Source organism: Neltuma alba, unplaced genomic scaffold (genome assembly GCF_004799145.2).
Source record: "Neltuma alba isolate B1F8T4 unplaced genomic scaffold, ASM479914v2 tig00010421_pilon, whole genome shotgun sequence".
Taxonomy (NCBI): Eukaryota; Viridiplantae; Streptophyta; class Magnoliopsida; order Fabales; family Fabaceae; genus Neltuma; species Neltuma alba.
Window position 1 is genome coordinate 835,253 of NW_021635323.1, and position 18,593 is coordinate 853,845.

The window sequence follows — 18,593 nt, forward strand, 5'->3', positions numbered from 1 at the left end:
GCGGTGAAATCCCTCTAACTCTAACTCTCTGTTTCTGATATTTTCTGGTTTTAATTTCGTAAATTTTTTGACTCACCCAATTCACCCCCTCTTGGGTGAGATTGCTACTAACAGACACTTGACAAGATCATAAAATTTGGAGCACTTGATAGCAGCCACATGGCCTCTTAGGTAGCCAAATCTGGCACCATAATAGAGGAGAGGGGGGTTAGATTTTTTGTTTATAAATACCCCCTCATTTTACACATAATTCTGCCAAATTGGAAAAATTGAGGGGAAATTCTACCAAAATCAAAACTCACCTCAAAATAGCTCCAAATACACTCCAAATCCAAGGAAAACTATGAAGCTTCAAGTTAGGATCCATTAAGGTATGCCTAAACTTGATTTTGGTTGGATTTAAGGGTTATTTTGTTGGATATTTCATGACAAATCCTATGGTATGATGCTACCAATTTTCAGCCAGGTCAAGAATGATTTAAGGAAGGATAGGAACCATGATTATGAGTTTAAAATTACACGTTTAATTGATACTTAGATTGAATTTTGGAAGAAATCAAAGATAGGGTTTTATTACCCTATTCAGTCACTATTCTATCTTGGGGTAGGAGTTTGTTTTAATATGATTTAATGATTCAAATGAGTTTAAAAGGTGTTTTTGTGTAGGGATACACTAATGGGAAGTGTTTAAAATCATTGGAATCAAAAATAAAAATTTTGAAAAGCAATGCTACTTATTCGGCCAATCTGAAATGAAAGGGAAGGAATGTGATTTTGTAAAATCTGATTTGATATTTGGATTCTATATGAAAAATTGTATAGGAATGGCCCAAGAGATTGAAACAAACAAAGAGGGATTAATTAGGTCAAAAATCAAAGAAAAAGAGGTTTAATTGAGCTTAATGTCAAGCAATTATGTTTATGCTTGAACTGCTGGTAATCTGGAATGTATTCATGCTTGGAATAATAGGCACATTGCAAGAGATCAAAGAGGAACATCATTTTGCTAAAGAGGCTGAATTGAATTGTCAACTAAGAGGTAGTATGGAACTCATAATTTGATTGCTTTCTTACTTGTTTAAATGTGTTATGTGATTTATGTTGCCATGATGTTATTGGGAAAATTATATGATTATGTATGGGATTATATGTTGAATGTGCCTTAACAATATGTATGAGGAATGGCTTGATTTATTGCTCTCTTTTCATGGCAAATTGTATGCACATGAAATGTTGCATAATGATGTTGATTTTATATACACATGTCACATTTTTACATAGCATGAATTGAGTGGTGATTATGGTTCTTGGCTACTGAGATTTTTATGAAATTTCACTCTTTTATGTACAAAATTCACCATTTAGGAGTTAGATCAAGCAAGGACAAAGGGAAGGAAGTCATTTTGGGAGAAAATTGATTATTGTTTCTCTTTGAATAATGTTTGTAATTAATGTGGATGATTGTGAATTATGTTGAATATTTGTATTAATAACTAAAGATGATATGTATGTGAATATTTGATCAAAATTTCTATTTTAGTATTGAGTTGTTGAGTGGATTGATGATTTGAATTGAAAAGGAAAGGAAAAATCATGAATTGTGACTTAAGAGATAAAAGCTAACTTTTTACGGGTCAAGTTTGACCAATGAGATTTTAAGCAATTGACTAAGTCTGGAGTTGAAATTTGGTATGCTTATAGATCCCATTTTTAGCTTTAAAACAAGTAATAAGTTATCAAATTTGAAGTTTTGTACAGAAAGTTATGCCCTTCCAAAGTTGGCATAAACTCTAAAAATTTGAAAATTTACTAAATGAATAGTACCACCTTGAACGAAATCTGGGATTACTAGATGAGTTCTGGATACTAATGAGTATTTTTCCCTTAAAGGACATGTCCATAGAGCTTGTAACCACCTCATTTTGATATTTTTTTTAGAATTAGTTATGAATTTTTAAAGTTTGGCCTTTATAAGCATTATAATAATAGTAACCCAAATTTAAGAAAACTTAAAGTTCAACATTTTCCAACTCAAGGCCATAACAAATTATCATAAATGGTTCCTAATGAGGTAGAAAGAGGAACAACAGTAAGGTGTGACATTTTGGTATTAGAGCAAGGTTCTAAACTGTTGTTTGATACTATGAACTGTTGTTTATTGTATATGTTATTGGTTGTTAAGTGAATTGGAATTGGATTGTGTGTTATATGCAATAGTTAGATTGTGTATTATAAGTTGAATTAAGTGCAGGAAAAGAAAATGACATGCTATGAGAAAAGTGACTCTAAGATCACCATTAATCAAAGGATGCTAGGGGAAGACTTTTCAGACTGGTTTCTATAATGGCTAAAACCAGAGAAGGACCTTGCAACTCCTCCTGAATATTATGACAAGCCTGAGAATAATGCAAGGTCTAGTATAGCCTCCAACAAGATTAGAGAGGGAGAGTGATAGGATGATGTGTAAAGTGTAGTGGGACCTAGACCCAGATTAGATGATGTAGGTCCTAGTGGGATTACCAATAACTATTGTGGGTCCAAGCGACGTCAGAACTAAAGATTTACCTATCAAGAAAAGACCACTGTTAGTAAAGAAAGAATTCAAGAGCTATGATGATAGGAAGAAACATGGATAGGTCTCATAACTAGTATGCCGTGATCTACCTGAATTATTTTTATTATGTTAGGCTACTGCATAATGAGGTAGTGGAAGAAGATCCCCAGGATATCGATGACACCTTATGGGGACAGGTATTGATAGATTCACTACCCAGGAATCGTATATGGCAGCTTGGGATCAAGAAGATTTGTGAGAGTTCAGCTCATTGTACTTTTGACTAGTTGTTGGATGATTTAGAAGTTTTTGTTGTTTCTACTTTCCTTTTTTCTTTTACACCTTAACTGGATGACTGTATGTGCTTATACTTGTGACTGGTTGACTATTGATCTAACTGTGCTAGACCACTGTACATAGTTAAGTAACATATGAAGCACTTTTGCATACCAATAATGTTCTTGTTCCTTTTGTAGTTAAAGAAGATAAAGAAAAATGGCAAGAACCAGCTATGGAAGAGGTCAAGCAAGAGAAACATCTCCTAGACCTGAGGAATAGCAGTAGACTATGAAGGAAATACAAGCTACAGAGGTTCGCCAAGAACAGGAACGGGATGCTGCTGTAGCTAGAGCAGTAGCAATAACAGTGGTGCAATTGCAACAACCCAGCCAAGGAGTGGCTGGAGTAACCTAACCAGTCCAACCTCAACTAGTCTGACAACTCCAGCAACCTCAAGAGGGGATTGTTGAACAAGCACAAGTTACTATAGAGCCTGATAGTCTCCAACAATGGATAGTACGGTTAGGTAAGCATAACCCTCCAACCTTAAGGGAACCCCTTCATGTTCAAGCAGCTGAGGATTAGATAACACAGCTTAAGAAAATTTGAAGATTCTCAAATGCTCGTTAGAGAGAAAAGCCCAGATAGCCATATACAAACTTGAAGGTGAGGCAAACAGATGGTGAAGAAATACAGAGTTAATCCTCTAAGCAAATGAAATCCCTATAAATTGGGAAGTCTTCAAGCAACAGTTTTTCCTGAAATACTTTCCTTGATCAGTAAGGGACGAGAAAGAAGCTAAGTTCCTCAATATTAAACAAGCAGTTAACAAATCTTTTGATGAGTATTTGGCCAGGTGTATCAAGCTATCCCGTTACTTCACGTACCTCCAACAACCTAAATGACGAGCTTTGGTTTACAAAGAAGATGGTTAGGGGGCTAAGACCCGAGTTGAGAGAAAAGGGAGCCCTGCGATAGCTTGAAGTGTTTAACAAGGTAGTGGAGGTCTACCGCATCATGAAAAGTAGCCAAAATCATCATGATTTGGCTAGGGCAACCTAAAGGACCGAGAGACCTACAGTGAGGTCGAGTCAAGAAGGAACTTCCTATGGCAACAGTAGGAAGAGAAAGAGGCCTGATTTCTTAAAAAGGCCTAGGTGAGGAGGGGTGTCACACCTTACTATTATATCCACTTAGGTTTCATTTAAAACCACTTTAGACCACATTGGATGGTCTTGGGCTCAATTTTCACTTTAAAAACGCTAAATTTCGGATTTTTACTGTTCATCGGGAAAAAAATCCAGTTTTTCTAGCCCAATTTCAAAAATTCATAACTTAATCCAAAAAAATCCAAATGGGGTGGTTGAAAATTCTATTTAAAGGTATTTAAGTCCTCTTTCAAATAAAAATAATCTCATGATCCAATTCCTTATGAAAAAGCATCAGATTTTTGTGAAATGCAACACTGTCCATTTGCCAAAAACCCTTTTTCCCAGATTCTGACCTTTAAATTTGAAAAATCATTACAATTCATATACTTGGCCATTTTTAACCTATTAGGTATCAAATTGAAGCTCAGGACGTTATCTCTCATCATACCAAATTTTGTGATTAAACATGTCCGGAGGTATAATCAAAAAGTCACACGAACATGGCAGTGTCGATGTGCTTACAGCACTATTAGCTTAATATATACATAACCAAAAAGGGTCCACGAATTTTATGGCAAGATGTCATACTTTAGCCTCCAATCTGTAGCTTGCTCATAGTAGTTTTAGGCCCTAAAATGTTAGATTATATTTGGGGGATAAGATTTTAAGAAATCCTAGTAGCAAGATCAATCAACCAAACATTAACATGCATCATTATAAAGCATTTCAAGATTAGCTATCATAGGAGAACTAATCTTTTATAAATAGGCAACCTCAACATGCAAGGTCATGGCAACAAATGCAAGGAGCAACCATATCACAAGATCATAGTTCAACCATATAATAGCAAGCATACATGCCATAAATAACAATGCAAAGTTAACATTAATGGCTAATTAGATCCCACTACCTTAATCCAATGCTTTTTGTTTTCTTGTTGTTCCTTCTTGCTTCCACAAGTGCCAAACCCTAACATGGCAATCCACAACAAGGGTAGTAAGAATCATCAATCATTCCTCATAAAATCAATAACATAACTCAAGTAACTCCTAAGCCCCTTAAAGCTTTCATCTTTGTTCTTGAATTTTTAGAGTTGGTTTCCATAAACCCTAAAAATTCCCTCTTGACTCAACCCTACATGATTTTTCATGTAGATTCCAAATATCTACTTGGATTTAACAAAATAAATTTCCTTCCTTTAGTTTCAGCTTGGCCGAACCATTAGGGTTCAAAACCCAAAAATTGCAACTTTGATTCTATGGCTTCCAACACTTGTTCTTTAGGTTTATCCTACACCATTTTTCATTTTGATCACAATGGAAGCCTCAAAACTTTGAAAAACATATCTTAGGGTTCAGATCTTGCTTTGGCTAAAAATAACACTCAAGGAAATAACCATGAAAAATGCTTCAAAACCAACTATAATCACTTGCAAACACTAGGATCTAACTTGTGTTGTTGTGTCTTAGCAAGTGTGATGAACAAAACTCCCTTCCCCTTTTATTATTCAGTTCAGCCAACCATTAGAGAGAGAGAGGGGACAGATTTTTCAACCATAAAAGAGAAGGAAAACAAGGCAAGAACACATCTAGAACTAAGAACTCACCTTGAATCCTTGATTGAATGACCAAAGTTGATGCTTTTCTCTTGGTTTTCCTATGAAGCTTTTATTTTTTCCTCTCTAACTCTCCTTGGCTGAAACTTTGATCAGAAAAATGGGGAGGATGAGCTCATTAATGCTCACAAAATATCCCATCTACCCACATTAATGAGAAGCCAAGTGTCAAGTACCTACTTAGCCTTGCATTTTCCCTTTTAATTAACTTAATGACAATTGAAATTAATTTCAAAAGTCAAGATCCTCTCCATTGGTAGCTTGAAACTTGGAAAATTCTAATTACCATCCATTAAAGACTTGACAAGTGGCAAGTTGTAGGCCAAGTAAAGTGCAAGACTCTGCTTTTTGCTTTATCGGTACACTTTTACTCCGGGTTTAACTTCTTTTCCATAATTACAGTACTCTGGCCTCTGTAATTATTTTTTTGTCAGATCCATAAATTATTCTCCTCATTTTTATCTTCCCAAATTGCCCTCTTCGTCTCAAAATTAATTTCCCAATAATTAAATAAAATGGAAAACTAATTTCCTTCTCTTTAGTGATTTTTCCACTTTTAAGAGGAATTGGAAAAAATCTTGGACACTTGGCGGTTTTATTTTAATTCCATAATCTCTTATAATTCCTTGGAATATCATAGGAATTTTCTTGGGATTTTATTCTTCTTAAAAATATTTATTTGGAATTTTCCAAATAAAGACCTTAAACAAGCTTAAATTGCCCTTAAATTCCTTTGTAATTTCTCTAAGGGCAAATTAGTCATAAAACCAATTTTATAATCCCATATAATTCTCAAGGAACATTGTCCTTATTTTTTTCTTAATTTTATGACCAATTTTTCCACAATTATTCTTGATCAATTTTCCTTAATTAGTCAAACTTTTCATAATTGGCTTAGAAAATTATAATAATTATTTTCCACCAAAACTCTTTTATTTCTCCTCGTCATTTTTGGCCTTTAAATATTTAGGAATACCCTTATTCCCAATTGCCATATTACTGGATGTGACAAGGAGGAACAAGGTGAGGAGGGTTTGATAACACTCACTGAGGAAGAGAATGCGAGGTATATAGTAAGAACCATGGTGATTGGCCATGCTTGATTGGTCAGAATGTGTGCTTCAAGTGTGGAAAGCCAGGACATTTCATCAGGAGTGCCTACAAAATGTGGACAGTTCGAGGCAACAAGCTCAGGTCAGGGTGTTCACTGTCAGTAAGAAAGAGGCCAGTCCTGAGTTTTATTGGGTTTTAATAGCTACTTTTTGGTTGATTTTGAGGATAGATTAGTGATTTTAACCTTGATCTTGGTGTTTGGCTTAGGATTAAGGTAGGATGAAGGAATAGGTGAACAATCCCTCTCAGGGTTTGTTCACCATGGCAAAGTTTCGAACCGGGAGTTCCAGGGGGAATGTCTTTCGGGAAGGTTTAGCCACGGTGAAATCAGAGGGACGCCGCGACGAAGTTGTTCAGGTGAGTGAGGTTTCCCTCTTAGGAAGGTCTCGCCGCGGCAAAGTTAGGGCATGCCGTGGCGAAGGTTTTCTAGGCGAGCGAGAGTTTCCTCTCGGGAAGCTTTCGCCGCGGCGAAGTCAGGTTTTCAGACGAGTAATCCCTCTCGGGATTAGTTCGCCGCGGTGAAGTTCTGTGTTCACCGCAGCGAAGGGGGTCAAATCTATATAGTCGCGGGGAGAGGTCAAATATGCGAAAATTAGAAAATATGAAGGAAGAGAGAGAGGCTCTACTAGGGTTTCAAATTTCTAGCTTGGAGGGGGCATTTCTAAGGATCCATTACCTCAAGTAAGTGATTTTAACCTCTAATCTACTTTTTTTCTTGGAATTTCTGAGGATTTATGATGAAACCCTAGAGTTTTATAGGTTGTTATGAAATTGAGGTTTTTGACCGATTGTTTTGAGTTTAATTGATTGCTTTGAGTTAGTCTAAGTATTTAATCGGTGTAGTTTTCTTGGATTTGAAGAACTTTGAGTTTTTGAAATTAGGGTTTATGGAAATAGGAGGTTTGTGATTGAGGATGATAATATGGAGGTTGATTTTGAGTTTTGTGATTTGGGTTATGTTAAGGAGGGTTAAATTGGATGTTTAATTGGTTTAGAATGTTGTTAAGACTTCAATTGTTCAAATAGGATGTTTGGGTGTTGAATTCCTATAGTGGGTCCTTGAGGTTATGAGTTTTAATTGATGTTTGGAAAGGAATTAACGTTTTAATGGATTTTTATAACCTTGGAGTGTTGCCTTGATGGTTATACCCTTTTTAGTTGGGTAGAGTTGTGGTTAGAGCTAGGAATTTTGTGTCCCCAAGTGTTATTTTGGCCACATTATTAGTTGAAAGCTAATACATGATGGTTGTGTGCTTGTGTAGACCGGTTGTGAGCCTTGTTAGTGCACGGGGCCGTACGGTTGGTTTGTTATTCCTTGCTCAAGCGAGAGGTAACCACTGTCCAATCCTTTGTACATGCTTTTGTGGTAATGTGAGTGGATTTATGTTTTGTGCTCCGAGTAACAACTGTGTTCAAAGTGTATGTTGTATATTAAAAAGGAAAACCGTCTTGTGGGGTGTCAATTGATATTGAATGAATTTGGAACTTGTGAAAGATAGGCCACTGAAAGAAGTTAATTGTGAAATGATTATTTACTCTTTGATTACGGTTTGAGCATGATGCATGAATTGGGAATTAGTAAGAGTTTTGATTGTTACTACCACGTGGTAAGGCCCCCATTAATGCATGATGGTTGGCTCTTTACATCCCCCATAGTGAGGGATAGGCTTTTTGGCTCCTTACGTCCCCCACATTGAGAGATAGGCCGGGTTCGGCTCTTGAAAATCCCCAAAGTGAGGGATATGGTTGATGGGATTGCATCATTGCACTTGCATGACTTGTTGTGGCTATCATTTATCATATTACCTGTGAACTGCCCCACTTGACACCTCACGAGCACCTATTTAGTAGTACCTTGAATTGGAAAGGTTGGTTACTGGGACGTTTGTCTCACCTCGTGGTTTACAATGTTTTTAGGTGAAGGTTCTAGGAGTGTGCTTTCGGGAAGAGACACAAAGGCTTGAGCTTGGTTAGCTTTAGGCCTCTAGCCCTTGCATATGTATGACTAGTTGTATATTGTCACATTTAGGGCCCCTTTTGAAATATTTTGATTGCCCGACCTTATTGTAAACTGGAGGGAATGTTATCTCTTTAGTTTGGTTGGCTGGAGGCCATTTCTAGTGTCTTATGAAACTTGATTTATTTTGTTAGAAACCATTGGGATGGGCTGATGTGATGTCTTTTGTTACCCGGGCCAGAGGCTCGGAGGCCTAGTGGATGTAAATGAATGATTTTAGTTGCATGCAACGGAGTTTGAGTTTGAACCGAGTTTAAATGTTGATTTCATAAATTATGCAAATTTCTTTCTACTATGGTAGTTTGTTGTAACACCTTTCCTTTTCTACCATAGTAGTGATTTTATGATGAGTTTATAATGTTTTGAGGTTAAGGGTTTTACACTTGATAGGTCAGAATGTGTGCTTCAAGTGTGGAAAGCCAAGACATTTCATTAGGGAGTGCCTACACAATGTGGACAGTTCGAGGCCACAAGCTCAGGTTAGGGTGTTCACCGTCAGCAAGAAAGAGGCCAGTAAGTCGCCTGAAATGATCTAAGGTATGATTAATATGAATAATTGCCCCATGTATGCATGATTTGATTTAGGTGCTAGCTAATCCTTTATATCGTATGATTGCGCTAAGCACATAAGCCTTACTATTGACACAGTACTATATGATCTCTGTATTTCCACTTTGATCAGACCAGATTGTCACCTTCCACGTTGTCAAGAAAGTGATTACACTAGAAAAATACAGTATAGGATGCAATCAGTCATTTTTCTCGAGGAGCTCATTATTCGAAATCCTAGTCTAGATTGGTTAACAAAAGTATTGTTAATTTAGGTAAAGAAAAAAGGGAGTTTGATTATAAAATAGTGGTACAAAATGGATAAAATGTAAAATAGTAAATCTTTTTTTTCTTTTAACTAAATGAACAAATGATTTGGATTAAGTGGGAAAGTATAATCAAATAGACTCTTGATAATGGAGATTTAGCTATTGCTGCTCTTAAATTGATTGGGAGTTTTGAAATCTCTAAGTCTAAAAGAAACCCCAAGTAATCACTTGGGCCTAATGTTTTAATTACTAGAAACTCACTTTAATCAAAATCAATTAACACCTTTGAAAACATTATTGAAGCCACTTAGAGTGTAAATGAATGGATGATGCAAATGTCCTCTGATTGCCAACCAATAATCATAGAATACCAAGTAAACAAACTAACTATCAGCTATCACTAACAATCAAATGACCACAAGGATTCAAAACTGATATATTCATATAGATAATTCAACATTTAAACATCATCCAATCTAATTACACTACAGCAATCTAAACACAAGATTTACAAATCATAAATCAAGTCTTACATAAGTGCATAAATCCTTAAATTTAGAAATATTCAACACAAATTTAAGCACAGGTTTAGACTAAACATCACTTGGCTCCAAAACGCGCAGCTTCACTTAAAGAGCATCCAGGTCACGACCTCATGAGTCGAAGTCACGACCTAAAGTCACAGAAACACCCTAATCTTGTGTTTTGACTCTTATGCATTTTTGGCTCCATTAATGCTTCATCTAGGATCTTTAATCCTCCTTCAAATGCTTGAAAACAACAGCTATGCATGCATAATAAGGGTAAAAGTGTTGCAAGACATCAAGAAAACACTTAAGAAAACCATATCAATATTAGGTTTTATCACTCCCCCATACTTGAACCTTTGCACTCCTAGACAAAGACTTGAATCATTTCAAAGAAGGTATATGCACAATCAAGGGAACTAGCATGCTTGAAAAGGATCTTAAGAACTAATCGATCAACATCCTGTAAGAAAACAAAAATGATAATATGAACAATGCCAAGTAATTAGATTCAAGATGAAACTGCCTTTAAATGCATGAACAATAGAGATTTACTAATAGGGTGTAAGTGTTTAACTCACTTATCTCTCCTCATTGGGGTTCTTTTCACTCAAAATTCAAGCAGCAAACATCCTACCATAAGCTTGTAATAAGTCTAAAATCTCCACTACTATTTAGTATTCTTATAAAGAATCAAGAGGACTTTTAAGGCTGTAGTGATGGAAAGGCTAGATGGAATGAAAATATGATAAAATCGAGTGTCAAGAATTAAAGTAATGGGTGTCAATTATCATCTATTCTTAGACAAAGAAGTTTAGCTCCTAACCTTCTACCACCAAGGGAATACTTTATTTAACTTTATTTTGTTGCTATAGCTTGTGTATATAAAAAGTATTTCTTTACTTTTTCTTTTCTTTTTTTTTCCACTTTTCTTTCTTCCTTCTTTTCTCCTTTTGAATCAAAACTAAAATTCCTAATAAAAACCCATGAAGGTTAGGAAATCATGATTATCAAGATGAAATCAACTCAATTGAAATTTCAAATACTCGAAATGATAAATGAATGAAGGAAGTGAAGGATCAAAATGGTTAACAATGGATAGATATTTATGGATTTTGAAAATAATTTCTCTAAGACTTTATAGGTACTGGATGCACAGAGAATGGCTCTAGGTTACAACCTGAAATCAGTGAAGTTGAAACCTGAAGTCACAGAAAGCATCAAGTCTGAATGGAGGTTGAGGTCACGACCTGAAGACATAGAAAGCCTTCCCTTGCCAAAAACACAGATCAAGTCATGACCTAAAACAGTGAGGTCGTGACCTGAGGTCACAAAATGCTACTAAAACGAAAATTTTCAAAGCTTGGCCAAATTTAACAAGTAAAACCTTTTCAGCAAGAATCAACACAGTTAATAATGATACAATTCACAGCAATTCATCATGCCACAACCAAATCAAGACTAAAGATTGATGATGAAAGATTGGATTTCAAAAAGGTTTATAGGAGCAATACAACAAATGCCCAATAAATCCCTTCCCCATACTTGAACTGGGCAGTGTCCTTACTGGCAAAGGGAAAGGGGAAAAGAACAGCAGTAACCCACAATTAAAAACGAAGAGAACACAACCATTCATTGAATTAAAGTTTGAATACACCAAAAGTGAAGCTTTAAGTGTAGAGTTTGCAGGACAAAGCAATAGAAACAAAAGAAAAACATAAAAACAAAGACTTGTAGTAGAAGAACGTTCAATCTTCTTCCTCTCTTCTCTCCTCTTTAACTCCAACATCCTCTCCGCCCATCTTAGTATCAGCAGTAGTGACACCAGAAGACTGTCCCAGACCCTCACTGAAGTAGCTAGTAGTAGGAATGGAATTATGCTAAAAGGCTTGCTCGTAACGTGGAGGAAAAGCAATATTTTAAGCTCTGGCTAGTTGCAGCATCAGAGGATCTATGAGTCTTTTCCTTTTACACTTATTGGCCATAGCAATAGCCCTTTGCTCTTGGAGTTCCTCGCTTAAACTAATCACTTATTGACCAAGAATGGCAATCTGCTCACTCAAGAAGGCGAGGCTAAAACTAGAGCCACCCGCAGCTGCCTCCTCCTCAGGATCCTCCTCCATCACCTTCTTTCCTCTCTTTCTACTTCTATTAGTCTTTGAGGCGATGTAACATCTAGTAGTAGCAGGTTCCAAGGTCAGATTAGACTTGCGTGTTGGTATTCCCTTCACTGTACACATATCGGTGATTAAGTATGGGAATACCAAAAAGGTTTGAACATTGTTAACACAATGTGAAATCTAGTCAAGGGCTATGATAGGGATATCAACCTGCTGCTTGGTCACCAAGAGATATAGTAGAAGGGTGCCCTCTTCAGAGACATTAGAGATATGAGCTGCTGGCATCACATTGTAAGACATGAAGTTTAGCCAAATCCTAGCTTCATTGTTCATGTTCTTATGCTCAAAATAGTTCCTCCTACTCTATTTAACGGTCTAGCTATCTCCCTCAACTCCTATGGTCTAAAAGACCTTATTCCAAGGGACTTCATATAGTCTAGTGATATAATAATGGTACTTGCAGTAGGGAATATCAGGCAACTTGTAGAAAGACTCAATAGTAGCCCGACTAAAGTAACACTCCTTTCCTCTGAAACTGATCCCCATGTGCCTATCCATGGTAGAACATGTATAGATTGCCTCACCAATGTCAGATTGACCTTGTTCTTCTTCTTCAAGAGCTCTTTAAAGCCTTGCTCCTTAGCAAGCCTGTAAAAATCGTACCTGTCGGCTTTCGAGAAATGTCGTTCTTGTACCACCCCTGTTTACAAACAGGCTTACTGCGTCTTCCCTTAAAAGCTGAGACTCATTACAGGGTGATCCCTTCTAGAAATATTAGGGTTCTTTGTGTGTAACATCTAAACACAAAGCCAAACAACACAACAAACAAACAAAAATAAACACAAAACCAACAAGAAATAACCTCAAACTAAAGGAAACAAAGTCTAACACTGAGCCTAGAAAACCCCGCACTTATTTGAACCCCAGACATTACCTTAGAAAAAAACCTTAATGCTTGGAATTAAAAGAACTTTCATCTTAAAAACCATTGAAAAATCTTGTTAAAATTCAAGTTTTCTAACCAAATCGTTGCTTAAAAGTAGGTTCTTTTAAAGCCACTTTAGGTTAAAGTTAGAAATCATTAAGAAATTACATTAGGCAGATAAAAAGGGTGGTTTCAACAATACAAAGCCTTCTCTGTGCATTCAGGTTGCGACCAGAGATCAATAAGGTCACGACCTTGTTCCAGAATTTCAAAAAAACACAAACAGTCTAGAATTCAAAAAACCAGTTCCTTCAAAATCAATTTTCTGCAGAATGTATAGCCCCAAACAGTTTCAAAACCAGTTAAACAACAACCTAAGCAATAATTCTGCACTCCACTCAATCAAAACTTCAACCTAAACAAGAAAAACCTTAACTAACCCTACAAAACACAACAAACCAAAACCAAAACTAGAGAAAACAAGAGGGAAAAACAAAAACTACCTTGAAGGAGTGGAAGATCAGAGGGTAGGCATGCAGGGAGTAAGAGAGAACTTGATTTTGAATGCAAGAGGTGACTTCATAAAGGTAGAACAATAGAGGAGTCTTTAGAGGCTGAAAGAACACTGAATTTTTGGGAGAAATTTGGAGTTGTGGCTTGAAGGGAGGTTAAACGTAAGTTGTTATATTAGAGGGGAGAAGTCATGACTATAGAGAGAAAATTAAAGGGGCACGATGTGTCACATCTCAATTTTTAGGCCTAGAATCCCTAGAAATAGCCTAGAAAAGATGGGCTACTAAGCCCTTTTAGAACAGAAGTCCCGAAGATGAGAAAAGAAGTTAAAGCAATTTTAGAGACTAAACTACAAAGTAAAAGTTTTTAGGGGTTGAAGTATAATCAAAGCTAGAGGCTCCAGTAAAGTCCCCAAAGCCCAGGAAGACAAAAGAGGCTAGAAACAGGCTAAAGGTTAAGATAGAAACCACAAAGAAATGGTTGTATAAATTTAAGTCCAAGCAGGGACTAAACTATAAATCCAAAAAGTTACGACCAACAGAGGTAAAAATAGAAAAGTATACAAAAAATTCCAAGAAAATTCCAAAAAATAGAAAATAATATTCTAAGACTCTTTTGTGAAGAGAAATAATGAAAATACCCCTGAGGTAGTATAAATGGAATTTATAAGGTTATGACCAGTAAAAAGTATACCATTTGAGGTAATTATTTAAAATAGTAAGAGACCTAAAAAACGTACACAAAAATGTGGTCAAATGCTTAAAAGGTTGTACTAATTTATAAAATTATTCTCGTAATCGAAAGGCCAATGGAATGGCTTTAATAAATTAAAAAGCTGATTATGCCGATAAAAGAGTATTTTAGTAAATAATTTTTATACAGGGCTTAAAGGAAGTGTTATGGCCTGAAAAAATTTATAGATTTCACTAGAATAAAAGGGAATTTATGGAGCAAACAAAAGAATTTTTTAAGCTCCAGAAGGCTGTTAAGAAAGCCAAAGAAACATAGGCCAGGTAAATTAGGAGAAAACTTAAGGATTAAGTTTTGATCCAACGGTTAGGATTTAATCTCCCTTTTCCTCCACCAAATTTTTGACACTTGGCATCTTCTAGAATAATGATGTAAGGATGATGCAATGATGATGTAAAAGTGTACTTGAAGTTTCAAGATTGCCCTAACTCTTTTTATCAGCCACAAAGGGCATGTTGGTCCATTCAAGCCAAAGTTTTGGCAATAAATAGAGCCTCTCCTCCCCCTCCATTTTGGTGAACATGAGAATACTAGGGGAAACTCTTGCAGTTTTATTTCTTGAAGCATAATCAAGAGGAGGACACCTACATTTGATTAACCAAGCTTGGATATAAGGTTAGTAAGTTATTCTATGTTGTTTCTTGCTCTATATTATTGAGTTTAAAGGTTGAAAAATATGGAATCCCCTAAGGGGAGGTGCTGGCCAAAATTAATAAGAGTTAAGGGAGGATAATTTTAATGTTAAACTTGGTTACAACACATTGATTAGAGGTTGTTTTAAGTGGATCTATGTTGAAATTGGAAGAATTGTATGATATGGTTGTTAGGTATAGCTTTCGACCAAATTTTGATGATTCTAAGACTTCCAATGGGTTTAAAATGGAAAATGGTATAGGGTAAACCTAAAGAACAAGCATTGGAAGCATTGGAATTAAAGTTCAAATTTTTGGATTTCAAACCCCCCTATTCGGGCAACACTATTTCCTGGGGAAGTTTTCTTTTCATTAATCTAAGCTCATATTTGGATTCTTTGGGCAAAATTGTTTAGGATTAGCCTAAGAGAAAATTTTTTACAAAGCTAGAACATTAATCTAAAATTTAGAGAAAAGGGTTAAGTTCAAGAAGGTTAGTCTTGAACTTTATTTAATCTCTCGGTCCTAATAGATTGTATGATCAATGTGACTATATTTAGGACCTTGGAACATCCAAGAGGATGTTTGGTGATGTTGACCGAATACCCACATGGTTGGAAAGTCAAGGGAGTCAAAAGAAAAGTAAGAGGAAAGCTTGAAGTCCAAGGTAGTGAACTTACCTATTGTCATTGCTTGATGTTGTTTGCTTGTGTGTAAACTCATTGGAATTATCATGAATTTGATTCCTAAGGCAATGGTTAGGTTTACATTTTTCCATAGAATCATCTTCCAGGCAATTCACATCAACATCATGCTTTATATTTTCAGACTTTCAGTACTAGAAGGTAATGGATATACTTTACCAGAGTTCTACTGTTGCTACTTAACAAGTATATCATTTTTGTTATCAATGCAATCCATGCATATAGTGTGAGCATTGCAAGAACAAGATAAAGGTTCATTCATATCAGAATCAATTTTACCACCCAATCTAGCACTAGAAAGAAAAGCATGTTCTTCACACAAAGAAGCTGTGACAGTGCAAGTAACATCATCAACTAAACAACTACTATTAGAAGTGTTCAAGTGAGAATTTTTATTTTTAAACATATGAGGGGATTCAACTATTATTTCCTCACCTACCTCATCATCACTCATATCATCATTGACTTCAACAGGAATAGTAGTTATAGCACAAGGGTTAATCTTCTTAAGAAGAGGAGCAATACTACCTTATGTAGGGCACAAGTCCTTGTGAGTTTGTAGATGTTATTGCTTCATCTCAACCTCTTGCATGAGTGAATCTGCATGCTTTGATTAATCTTTCCTAATCTCAGACTCAATTTGCGCTATATTACTCAAGAACTTGCCTAATGCACTCTGACATTCTTTTAACTCTTCCTTTGATTCCTTAGAGATTCTAGATATCTCTACCTCTTCAAGTAATCCATGGTAGTATGAATTCAAACGACCATATGCTTCCTTTAAAAATCATATTTGGTCATTCTTAGGAATAATAAGAAATGGGTCAAGTTCACTGAATTGATGTTTATGAGATAGTGGAAGGGGTTGAAACATGGATTGGGATGAGGGTTGGTGGTAGCATTCATTTGGTAGAAGAGTGGTTCAACAGAGGGATTATGTAGTAAGACTAGTTCAAGGTATGAAGTGGAATATGGATAGAATGATGGTAATGGTTCATGAAATGGTTGGTGAGATGAGGAAGTGTATTAGTGGTAGGGTTCATGTGATAGAATGCTTAGCTCATGATATGGATGATGTGATAGAAAGTGTTTAAAGTGTGGATTGTATGGTGGAGGTGATAAGTCATAATATAGTTCTGGTGGTGGATATTGATTTAGGTGTGAATGGAATAAAGAGGTATGATAAGGAGAACATAGAGGGTCATTCATCCACTAATGGCCATAGTTATGATGAGGATAAGGTGTATCATATCCTTGGTAAATCCCATCATGTTCTTCATGATCAAAGTATGGCCGAAGAAGATCTAATTCTTACTGTATGGAATTAAATCCTTGAGAAAAATCATCACCTATCAGAGTGTTATCGCCTATAAAAGAAGAAGGGTGATCATATAGATCTAAGTTATTATTAAACCAACCTATAAGAAAGTAAAACAATTAAATCCCAAAAAGGTTCTTAAGCCTAACCTAAAAAAGAAACAGGGTAAAAAGCTATTTTTTTTTAAACAGGGGACCCTTCGCTATGGCTAAAGGAAGGGCTTGCCGTGGCAAAGCTATCCAGAAGGGGAGAATACGATCAGGTACAACACGCTATGCCGCGGTGAAACACAAAGTTGGCCGTGAGTTTGCCATGGCGAACTCAAAAGTTTGCCTCAGCGAATTATTCCAGAATAGTCATTGATACACAATTTCAGACTTTTTGCCATAGCACAGCATTTTCTTGGCTATAACCAACTATTCCAGATTCAATATTTTGACTTATCATGTTGTGTAATGCTTTGGTCTTCAATCTTGGCTCTAGTTATCAAGTGTCCTATAATGAAAAGTAACAATTTGAAGCATCAATTGTCCTAGAAATCAATTAAATACAATTAATAACCAATTATGATAATTTTATCCTCAAAAAGATACTAACTCAAAGTAAGGACTCTTAATTTAAATTATGCACAATTATCATTAAAAGGGGCCAAAATCTATGATAAAAACCCTTAAAATGATATGAAATAACGTAGAATAATTAGGTTCAATCATATTGTTCGCTACTGAGATTCCCCTTAACTGTAGGGTATTGAAAGACGATGCGCAGCGGAAAACAACTCGAAATTTTAAAACTTTCAATCCCTTTTCGGATCTACCGATCGCGTTTAAGTCAGGTAGTAAGAAGCATTACCTTTAGGCGTTCGATTCCCTGGTGACTTGATAATTCGGCCGTTCAGGATGCTTCTGCTCGCCTCCTGTGTCGTTCGAAGTCGACAACTCCGGTCGGCTTCCTCTACCGGTATCCACACGAGTAGCCCTCAACCTCGAACGGTGTGCTAGCGCCTATGTCCGTCTAGGGTTTTAGGAATCCGTCCTCTCTCCTTTCCTTGGCCGTCTCTTAGGTGTTGGTTCTCTCTTAGTTAAACCCTAGCTCCTCATATCAAATATATAGGATGCTATATAGGTTTAATTAATAATATTTAATTTCGAAATTAACTCTAAATTAATTCTGAAATTAATACAATATCAAATATTGCCTAATCAGATAAGAGAACAATTAAATAAATATAGTTTAAATTAAATCCGTCTCACAGATTTAATTCACTTATTTATTTAATAAAGAGATGACGGAATTTATATATTTAATTTATCCTTATAAATTAATATCTCTTATATATATATACGAATTTATATATATATATATATATACACGTCCACCCTATTTATTCATTGAATCTGGACATATCTTAGATTCAATGAATCTGGACATCATAACTCGTGTCGGGCTATTTTGTGTGCGACCCTGTAGGCCTATATGAAGTTGGCAGTGGGCCATTAACTATAATGACCCACAAGTCGTAAGCGGTCTCTAGCAAGACATCACGACTACCCAAAT